Here is a 12,111-nt window from a genome sequence, read left to right on the forward strand (position 1 = left end):
AAGGAAACATTAAAAAAAATAAACTGCATATTCTGTCAGTTTTTTCCTATTGTTGTAGGTCTCCCTGGGTTCCAGTTACCACTCCAGACTCTCCTGCTAGCAAGGTGAATAGTGGCCCCCAATGATATCCAGATTCCAATCCTTGGAACTCATGAATATTATCTCATATACAATGGGTCTTTGTAGCTCGCTTAAGTTAAGGACATTGAGATGCAGATATTATCCTGGGTTATCCAAGTAGGCCCTAAATATAGTTAAAATTATTCTTTTTTTTTTAAAGTGTTGTTTATTTTATTTTTGAGAGAGAGCAAGTGGGGGAGGTGTAAAGAGAGAGGGGTGCAAAGGATCTGAAGCAAGCTCTGCACTGACAGCATAGAGCCCAGTGTGGGACTCAAACTCATGAACCACAACATTCCAGCCTGAGCTGAAGTCGGACACTCAACTGACTGAGCCACCCAGGTGCCCCTAGTTAAAAGGATTCTTAAAGGAGGAGAATATAGGGAGATTTGGCTACACACAGATAGGGGGGAAAGCCATGTGACAGATGCAAAGTCAGAAAGAGTGCATGCTACACTATTAGCTTCGAAGACTGAAGGACCAAAGCCTAGGAACACAAGGCATACAACTCTCGATGTTGGAAAAGGCAAGGAAATAGGTTCTCTCCTACTGGCTCTTGAGGGAGAGTGGTTCTGTCACCACCTTGATTTTAGCCTGGTAGGACTCATCTTGGACTTTCGGCCTTCAGAAGCATAAGAAAAAATTCTATTTTAAGTCACTAATTTTGTGGTATTTTTTTCCCCAGCAACAGTATGAAACTAATGTACTCCCCTTGCCATTGTAAGCCTGGTGGAGCCTGTTCTTGCTGTTGCCAGCTCCAGGTTGCTTCACCGCCCACCTGGGTCTCCCTAACTTACCCCCCCCCCCCTTGTAAGATGTTTCATTCATTTCACTATGTTGCATTACCTTTGAGAGAATGCCACTTGTTTCCTGCTGGATCCCTGACTGATCCACCTTGCTTTCTCTGCTAAGGCCAGGAGGACTAAGAACTGTGATGGGGAATTCTCATTTAATTTTCTTTTTTTAATGTTTATTTATTTTTAAGAGAGACAAAGCGAAAGAGAGAGAGAAGAAAGAGAGAGAGAGAGAGAGCAAGCAAGGGAGACACAGAGAGAGCACAGAATCTGAAGCAGGCTCTGGGCTCTGAGCTCTCAGCACAGAATCTAATGTGGGGCTCGAACCCTTGAACCATGAAATCATGACCTGAGCTCAAGTCAGATGCTTAACCAACTGAGCCACCCAGGTGCCCTTCTCATTTAATTTTCAGTGAATTCCTGAGGGCAAAGACAATGGATTTTTGTTATGTTAATGCTTGTTTTATTTTATTTTTAAATTTTTTAATGTTTATTTATTTATTTTTGAGAGAGAAACACACAGAATGTGAGTGAGGGAGGGTCAGAGAGAGAGAGAGGGAGACACAGAATCTGAAGCAGGCTCCAGGCTCTGAGGTCAGCACAGAGCCCGCAGCACAGAGCCCTATGCGGGGCTCGAACCTATGAACTGTGAGATCATGACCTGAGCTGAAGTCAGCCACTTAACTGACTGAACCACCCAGGCGCCCCCTTGTTATGCTTGTTTTAATAAATGGATTAATTAGTGTAGGAACACTGTCAGTCTGTATTGGGAAAAATACCAGTGGAGCAAGAAACAAAGAATTCTAAAATGATGTCATTTACATTTATGCAAATATACCACATGATGTAAGCTACAATTGATGTCATACGGCTTTTATAAAAAGAGTTTACCAGCCACAATATTAAAATGAAATAATTCTTACTGAAAGAAATCATTTTTAAAATGCTTCAAATGGTATGTACACTTCTGAACACAGGCTTTCTGAAAATCTGTTCTTTTTTGTTGCTGGCTCATAAGTACCGTCTGGAAAGTGAGGATTGTCAGATGTTATTGCATACACACACAAAGTCTAACAGTTTATTTTGTGGTATTTTATTCACATTAAAGACATTTAAAGTGAGTTTGCGGTTTGCAACTATAGAACATAAATAAATTAAGTGATATTAAACCGAGGTCCAGAATTAGTCTGTAAGCTGAAGAACTGTTACACTTAACGCCCTTACAGCATAACAAAACACACTATTCTCTAGAGGATTGATTTAATAGCTTTTTATAGATCTGAACCAAGCAATTATGCCCAAACCCCAGCAATTTGACCTTTCTTGTCATTGTTACTGCGATAAAAAGCGATATGTATGTAGTGCTAGGCACTGAGCACCAACCTTAAGCATGCACTATCCCTAAACTCTAAGCTTTAATCTTTTGCTATAGCTCTTCTGTTCTGAAGAGAAAGAAGGTTCTCAGAGAACTAAAAGCAGCAGACAGGCCTTTGAAAGCATGTAAAAGGGTGCTTTATAAGTGTTCAGTGAAAAACTTATTTATCTTTCTTTTCAGTTTATATACCTCTGATTGATTTTCTGCAGTTCTCCATATAACGTAATTTCCACTCCTTACATAAGCAGTGGACTCCCATTCAACACTCTTCCTGAACATAGTTTCTTTTCTTTATAGAGTTTATTCCTTGCAAAATTATTTTGTTTAATGTATGTAGTTAATGCATTTCATCCTGTTTAATGTATGTTTCCTGTGTGATGTTTTATGTACTTAATGTATCCTGTTTAATGTAATGCAATAATGTATTAATGTAAAATTACGTTTTTGAGAGCTGCCTTCTCCACAAAAATATAAACCTTACATGGATTGGTACCTACTGTATCCCTAGATCTTCAGAAGTACTGGGCATGTATTAGGAATGCAAAGAAAAAATATTTGTTAAGTGAATCATGATGCTATCAGCTTAGGGCCTTTAGATGGTCAAGTTGATTGTGTCACAGGTTATTTGGTGACAGCTATGTTTATAGCAATATATATTTTCTCTGAAAGGGAATTCAGTAGCTGTTAACTACTGTAATGAACAGATTCTTTCAAGGGGAGGAACACCTTAAACTGGGAAGTTAGCGGTATCACTGACTCGCGTCTTAAAGGTGGTCATGGAATAATGAATAGACTTTAAGGTTATTAAAGTTTAATCACAGAGGCATTGTAGGATCTTAAAACCATAATTTAGAAATAAAATCAGTGAAGGAAAAAGGCATGTAGAATCTTGTCAAGGTTTTGCAATTTGCACATTACATGTCAGATTTCTTAGCTGCTACTTAAAAAAACATCTCTGAAGTCAAATTACATGGTTTGAAAATGTAGTGCTATTAGTAGGAGAGGCAGCCATGGCTTGTCTTCTCTTTTTGACCAGTGTCCTCTATGATGTGAAAGTATCCCTCACGTCCTCTGAAGAAATAGATGAACTATGGAGGCAATTTCTTTGGAATTAGAATAAGCTGGCGGGAAGGTGCAGGGTGCTCAGAAGCAAGTCCTTACCAGTGGAGTCAGGAATGGATATGCTTGTTAATTACAGCAGCTCAGCCTGGACATCCAACTGAAGATGAAATCTCCTGTCTTTATGTAGCACTGTTTTATCAACTTTTATAGGAAGGTAATGAAATCATCCCCTTCACAGAAGAAACTCCAATGTCTTCTACATCGAGGGTTTTATAATCCACAAGGGCTCCTTTTTCCTGTGGAGCATAGTCAACTCAATATTCTCTTACAAAGCAAGCGATCTGGCAGTTTTTGATATGTGATTTTCCAGGATTTTATTAGTATCCACTCTTTCAAAAACATATTAAATGAAAAAAATGAAGCTGTAAAAATCTTGCATGAGATCACCCGTGAATATATACATGTCACAGGAATGGACGGGGCCTTCTTCGTTCTTGAAAAAAAGGCCTTCTCAGCATGGTACTAAAGCAGAATCCACAATTGAAATTGTTGTATACTTCTACATAAAAATTAAAAACATGTTTTTGAATGCAAGCTACTGCAAAGTTAAAAGGCAAACTAGAAATTGGATAACAATATTTCTACATATAGATTAAATGTTAATTTGCTAAATGTAAGAGGCAACTTAAAAATAAATTGGAAATAACCTAAAAACCCAATAATGGGGGGTTGATGAAGTAAATTATGGGCACCCAAAAAATAAAATAAAAATATATAGTCATAAAAAACATAATTTTATATAGGACATGAAAAGATATTCATACTATAGCTAAATGAGAGAGGTAGTTACAAGGTAGACTATACAGTATGATACATATGTTTTTGTTTTTACTAAATGTTAAATGACTAGGGCAGAATTCTGAAAGGCTTAAAAATAAAGCCTTTATACTGATCATCTCTGGTGGTAATATTGTAGGTGACTTTTAGATGATGTTATTCTACATTATCTAAAAGTATGAAATGCTTAAGTAAAAGTGAAAAAAAGTACATAAAAGCATATTAAATGCACTGTAGATAACATAGATATCAAGCTGCAGCTTAAAAAACTCTTCCACTTTTATTTTGTTTTTGGTGAATTATCATTGAAAGCCTTTTTGAGTGGATGACTTTGCAAGCCATACTAAATCTTCCAGATCCTTGAGGGCATAAGTTTATACTTAAAGTTTTTATAGATAGGTTATATGATGATCTAACCTGTAGTATTCAGTCATTCTAGAATTTACAAATCAGAGGGAAAATGATGTAGTTTCTGTGCACCGCAGAGGACCACAACTCAGAAATGATGGTCATACAGCACCATTGCTCATTTTGGTAATAAAGGCTCTGACCATAAACCCTCCTCCTGCTGCAGCTGTGCTGACATAGCTCCATGCCAAGAGCATAGTCAGGGAAATGATCCCTGGGAAAAAATTACATTAAAAATGTGCTGCCACAGTTGCATACTTTTTCTACATGTCTCATTGTGGTCTAACACTGATATTTTAAATAGGTACTGAATGGACTAATTCTTGGTTTTACATAGTTTCCTCTATTTCCCCCTACCTATAGTAGAAGTACAGTGCTGTTTGTAACTAAAAGTGGGGGCTCCTAAGCTTCTGTTCAAATCCTACTACTACCACTTGCTGATGTGTAAACTTGGAGAAGTCACTTCACTTCCCTATTCTTTGGTTTTTCATATCTGTAAGATGGAGTTGATACTACTGCCCCCCATATAGGGGTGAGATAATCAAATGAATTAATAGATGTAAAGAACCAAAACAGTGATTGGCCCATACATAATGAGTACTCAATAGATGTTAGCTGTTATTATTGCTACACGGTTCATAACCTGTCACAAGGTCCCAAGTTAAGAGACTGTCTTTGATCATTGTTTGCTTCTATGAGTAGCTGAAAGGCCTGGTTCCCTCACGTCCTGGACTTCATCCTGTGAGCTAACCATCTGGCATTAACTCATCTCAACAACTCTCAAAGTCTGCATTCTTTTCTGTTCTCAGATGATGATATTGAGTTTCATTAGGAACAGTCTTTTTCCAGTACTCCATAGCCTCGCCCTCTATCCATTCTGTCTGGCTTCCTGTTACAGCAGCCCTCAGAATCACAAGTGGGAATTCTAGCTTTTCTCCAGATGACCACCTTCCCTCCATCGACCTGGTGCTCTTCAGGGAGGATTTGGAGAGTCCTGAGTATGGAGCACATGAAAAGAATTTCTGGTGGTTCTGCTATGGCCCTTTATCTAGTAAGGAGATTCTAGTATGTAGATTTTACTTGTTTGTGGTGAACAAGTGCACTGAGAACTTGGTTTCCTCTTGATTTTAGGCACCATCTTCTGTTCAGTCATCTCAGGACAGAAGTCTTCCTGAAATCCAGTTTCTGCTCCTTCTGCCACACCATATCCACTAAGACTCCCTGCCCAAATCTCTACCTATTGTGTACGTATTTTCTTCTTCTTCTCCTCCACGTTCTGTTTTGTTCGCTGTAGGACATCCATTGACAGAAACCACCTGCTTACTTGAGCGTCTGCCTAATGGCTGTTGGCTCCCTCAGTGTACTACTGGCCAAGGCAGATTTTGTTCCTGCTGGAGAATCATTGGATCAACAGCATGCTGTCTGTATTAGCTCCGTTAGGTCTCTGGGTCCTTCCAAATCTATTCATCTTGCCAAAAACGAAGCTCCACTTATGGGATCTGTAATCTGTTCATGTCAGAATTTTCTTCTCAGTTTCTTTGGAGGTCATTGGTGCCAGCCGATAGATGAACTTCGCATCTCCATTCTCTGAGGCCAGAGACAGGTGACGTCATTGACCTGACTTACCATTACCATTGGAGAATTTTCTCATCTGTCCATGTGGGGATCCTAGGAAATTACTCATACAGAAGACACTTCTTGCTTTTGAATAGAGGAGGAGGTCAACTGACCATCTCGACTCAGGCTCAAAAAGCCAAAAACAAGCTCATTTAACTTGAAATAATAAAATTATTTATAAAATTTTATTGATATCTTAAGCCTTTCGTGTTTAAACATTTTTCATCAGCTGTCAAGGGATAAAGATGTCCAAAGAAAACAGAAAATAGAAAAGTCAATTCTCTGACTGAAGTGGAAACTGCATTATTTGAAATTCTCTTGCCTGTCTCCTATAAAACAGAAAACACGTAAAAGTAACCTCTTATTTGCATATAAAACAGCTACATAAAATTGGTCTACAGCTTATCTCATGCTGTAAACACAAGGAGGAGAAAATACACATTTGTATGTATAGCTTATGTTGAAAAGTCTTATTAAACCTAAATTATGCATTTCCATTCAGTATAAACTTCTTCACTAATAGAAGACTGCAGCCATTTTGCATGGCAAAACACTCCAAAAGTTCACATGGTATGAAGCATTTTGCTATGTTTATACAAGCTGTTGGTTACATTCCAAAGCAAAGTATTTGATTAAGATAGCATTTGTTAGCCTCCTGTGGAATGTGGCTGCACTACTGAGAAAGCATCATCATTTTTGAGGTTGATAAATGTGAATCGTAGGGTAGAGTGAGCAGAAGTTAGCAGAGGGACTGCAGTGCAGACCTGATACCTGTGAGAGCAGAGGAAGGTAAAGTCGGATTGGGCAGGACGAGTGTCAGACCAGTGTGCAGCTCAGCTAGGCTCAGCTAGGCTGATAAGGAGCTGCTGAGTGAAGGATCATGTGGGGCCCTCTAGATTGTAGTTCTCTTCCTCGTGAGCTTCTAGGCAGGGGTGGGGGGGTGGAGGGGCATCTATCATGGTGGGTAGATGCTACCTGAAAGACACAGGAGGACTTAATACAAAGTGAGAAGAAATGAAGAGGTAAGCTTTAAAGACAGGGAGCATAATTGTAAAAATTAGGGAAATTTGATGATGCATTAGATGATGGAGCAATGGTTAGTGGGCTGTGTTAGAGGAAGTAAAACAATATGATAAGATTGGAGCAGTATGGGCAGGTGGACAAATGGGGCCCATTGCCTGAAGTTTTATTGAAACACATCCATGCCAACTTGCTTACACATTGTCTGTGGTTGTATTGTGCCCCAACAGCGGTGAGAAGTTTCTAAAGACAAAAACTTTTATTAGCAGGCCCTTTTCAGAAAATATTTGTGATCCCTGGAATATAGGCTAAGAGTGGGCATGATGAAGACCAATGTCATCAATTTTACAATTTTGTCTGGAAGTAGGAAGACTTTTTTGGAGATTTCCATTAATATAGGTTCAATATTTTGGTAACCCTGGATCTTCCCTCGCTTATCTATATCCTAGATATCTCTCCTATCTACAGTCTTCCCTTTTTCTTTTTTCCATCTTCATCTCCCCCTTTCACTGCATCTGCTTTCCTTCTCATCTTCTCATCTCCTTTTTTCTTTTACTTTCTCTTGCGTCTTTTTCCTTCTTTTCCTACCTCAGGAATGTTCTCCATTTCCTACCTCAGGAGAGTTTTCCAAACTTTCTGCCAAGTTATTAATAACATATAAATAGGGTTGGAATATAGATTCAGTGTACTTCGACTTTAATTTGTCTTCTTTCAAAGGTAGCATTTCTAGTACCATGCTCTCTTAAAGTAGAGCACACCTGTCTTTTCCCATGAAGTACAGAATCCCACAGTGCATTTCACACTAAATCCACTCACATCACTTGGTTTAGATGCATCTTGCTATACCAGTTTATGTGAGTGTCACCACCTGCAGTTTAAATAATGGACAATTTCACTGCTTCCATATAGCCTCTGGCTCTTATGTCATATTTCTTTCCTGCCTCCTATAAAGAAATGCCTATTTTTTTTGCTTCCCCAGGTTATTACAAATCTAGTCACTATTACAGAAGCACAATTTTCTAGTCCCTTCAGTTTTGCTTCTATTGATTTTTAGCTCTATTTTATTTACATTGCTTTTAAAGTAATATGTGGGCATTTTCATTCATACAGGTGGCTCAGTGAAGGCACACTATGCTCTTTGTACTCAGCAAGCAATTTTTCTCTTTTGAGATCCCTTTTTTAAATTAAGTAATATAGTAATTTAAGTAGTAAATGTTTCCTGTAAGAAATTTTATTATTGCATAACTTCTACCATGAAACCTATCATTTACCATGAGGAAACCAAAATAAAGAGTGTTTGTGTACTGTCATTTAAGCTGACCCCAAGTCAGCCATATACAATTTCAAATTCCCACATATCTAGACCTACATTCTACTCAGTGAACATATAATTTCTGCTTAACAGATTGGAAAGAAATCACACAGCATCACAATTTGTTCCTAAATCATTTATCGAAGGTTAACTTATGAATAAAGAAAAAGACAAAGATATAGTAGAAGCAATTAAGAATTTTTTTGCAATTAAGAATTTTAATGTGATTTAAATTTTTTTTAGTGTATATTTACTTTGTGAGAGAGAGAGACAGACAGAGGCATGAGCAGAGGAAGGGCAGAAAGAGAGGAAGACAGATAATCTAAAGCAGGCTCCTGGGTTTGAGCTGTCAGCACAGAGCCCAATATAGGGCTCAAACTCATGCACTGGGAGATCATGACCTGAGCTGAAGTCAGATGCTTAACCGACTGAGCCACCCAGGAACCCCAGAATTTTAATGTGACTTGAAGTAATGATAATATAATTATGTATAGTAGCATGCACCTGTTAAAATTGCAGAGTAGGCCACATTAAAATGTTAAAGGGGGAATTTCAACTGCTTTGGCAACACTGATATGCAAGATGTCATAATTATTTTTTTGAAACTGATTTTGAAGATCTTTAGAAGACCCAAGCGATGGTAACTCTGATGAGTAAGAAGGAGGCTGCTATTGTGAAAACTCAGAACTTCATGCAGATTCCAATTTGAAGGTGCATGATCCGGAATAGCAATTCGAGATTTCTTACTTCCTTTTTCTGTGACTTTTTGACCTGGTTTGGCTAATTTCATAAAAAGTGATTTCTATGAAAGAGAAGCTGACAGTAGAGCTTCTGGAAGCCAATGTAAAACCACCCTGACCCTGAAAACCCTTTGAAGTCCCTTGAATTTAACAAGGTCACAAAAATATTATTAATTTTTATGATTTCTAATTTCATATTTAAACAAATTTAATGAACATTTTTACATACATTTTTCCTTAGAATACATGAATGTAAATGGAAGTTTGGTTCAAAAAGTAGATATATTTTTGATGCTTTTGATACTTATTGCAACATGCACATTAGAAAATATGTAACAATTTATACTCCACTGGCATTGTATGCGCCATCCTTTTCCCTACTCTTACTCTTCATCCAATCCTCTAACACTTATTACTTTTCAAAAATATTTGTCAGCTTGATAGATAAAAGTGGCAGTTTATTTTATTAATTTGTGTCTTTGAAAATAGGAATGTAGATGGTTTTTTATATTTTTATGGCACCAAAATATTTCCTACATCTCTTGTGGTACTCCATTTGTTTAAGTCCTCCATCTTCCTCACATCATTACTCTGTGTCTACCTGGTCTTAATCTATGTTTAGATAGAACAATTTGTTCCAACAGATAAGAATGACAGAGCTGTTCAGACCAGCAAAGAAATTTCTAACGGGTTTACTCATATGTGACATAGTTTACCTTTTGAGGCAATGGACTTCTTGCTGGAAGCGTCCATCTTTCGGGATTCCTTTAGTTGCTAGACGTGTGGAATAGTTGAGTTTGGCTGTCTTTACTACCTCTGAAACCCTGGGATCCCTTGGAATGTTTGCATTATGGTTCCTTGTTTATACTCTGGAGAAATAAAAAAAAAATAACTTTTGTCCTTATAGTTGAGTAGTTAGAAAACACCTGTTCCTTCCAAAAAGTAAGAGACAGTAAGGTAACTTGAAACTTAAGCGAGCCTGAACTCAAATGTCTACCCACAAAGGCCAGGAGAGGTATGTCCTTCTGAAATGAAATCTCAGACAGTGACTCAGCATGTGCAAACTAGGCGTTCATGATACACTGTTTTGAAGTAATGCAGTGAGGCAACACCAATAGCAATAATGATCCTGATACAAAATATGACATTAGTTTTTTCCAGTTACAATGTAAACAGTGCATTTATAGTCCACTTAACACTAAAAGGTAATTTTCTCCTAATGAACAGAAGAGTTGTTAAAAAAAAAAAAGTCATGATATACGAAGAGAGGTGACTATTTTTAATGGAATTATGCATGCTTGATTCTTATTACCATAATTAGCTTTTCCCCCGTTATGTGTTTTGTGGGTTTGTATTCCAGGAGAGTACTAAATCAATAGCAGCCTCATCAGCGTCTGAAAAAAAGTTCAAGCCAAATGAACTTTCCCATATGGATGTAAAATAAACTGCCATAAATTAGCATGAGGGGTTTTTTCATGCTCTTGTAGGGGCTGAAAGCACCAAGAATACATCTTTTTAAACATACAATTATATCACATTTGGGGGCTGGGGGGAAGGTACCGAGCAAAGTAAAAATGTCAAAGAATGTGCTGTTGTGTCAACTTTTCTTATTTCTTCTCTTATTATTCTTACTTCCTAAGAAATAATTTGGAATCCTTCCTATAGTAAGATGAATTATTTTATAAGTTCAGGCAATAAAAAAGGAAAGAAAAGGATACAATATACCTAAACAAAATGTAAGAGCCAGGCTTTGCTTACATCTCTTATTATGTACAGAGGGCCATAGAGAACTATTTTGCAATTATATTTTTTATTTTTTTATGTTTTTTTATTTATTTTTGAGAGACAGAGAGAGAGAGCACGAGGGAGTGAGCAGGGGAGGGTCAGAGAGGGAGACACAGAATCTGAAGCAGGCTCCAGGCTCTGAGCTAGCTATCAGCACAGAGCCTGATGCAGGGCTCGAACCTCTGAACCGTGAGATCATGACCTGAGCCGAAGCCGGACACTCAACCGACTGAGCCACCCAGGCACCCCGCAATCATATTCTTAAAATATTCTCTTGAGGCATTTTTTCCATTTGGTCAATTCTTATACTGTCATCAAATTGTATCATTAATATAATCAAATATCACATAAGGTCCTATTCTGGATACAATATGTTAGTATTACTGCAATTTTAAGCTCACAATTTGATGCTGATGCCAATTTTGGTGATAAATGTTACACTTACATTTCTGGTCTATGCTCTTTGATGGTGTTAGAGTATCTAATTTAATTCTGATAACAAGTGAATGAGGCAGGTTCTATTATTAGAATCCATTTTGTAGCTGAGGAAACTAAACTTCAGAGACTTAAATACTTTGACCAAAGTTATCTACCTAATACAGAACTGGGAGAGTTCTGACTTCAGAGTCTACATTCTTTGGCAATAGGACTTGTTAGCTACCCAGTAAACATCTCAGAGAGGAAATTTTGAAAATTGACAGTCATGAAGGAAATGTAGACGACCTAAGCTGTATATATAGGCTTTTAGAAAGCCAGTGATGAAAACATACTGGGGAGACCTAATTAGTGAGATGGAGATGACTTACATGGAGTAAAAGTCACCATTGGCAGTCCTGTAAACAGCCCCGGTTTCAATCTGGAATCCTCCGAAGTTTTTCTTCCCATCTTTGCCCACCTGTTACCATACTTAGCTCTCTTTCTGTATTCCGTTCCTCAGTGAAATGGCCATTAGAGTTCAAAGGTCTTTGCTGAGTTTTAGTGTTAAGACTTAAGGTTTGCCCTTGGGAAAAACCTTGTTTGTGTATTATTCTTATGGTGTAAAAA

Source organism: Suricata suricatta, chromosome 4 (genome assembly GCF_006229205.1).
Source record: "Suricata suricatta isolate VVHF042 chromosome 4, meerkat_22Aug2017_6uvM2_HiC, whole genome shotgun sequence".
NCBI classification, from domain to species: domain Eukaryota; kingdom Metazoa; phylum Chordata; class Mammalia; order Carnivora; family Herpestidae; genus Suricata; species Suricata suricatta.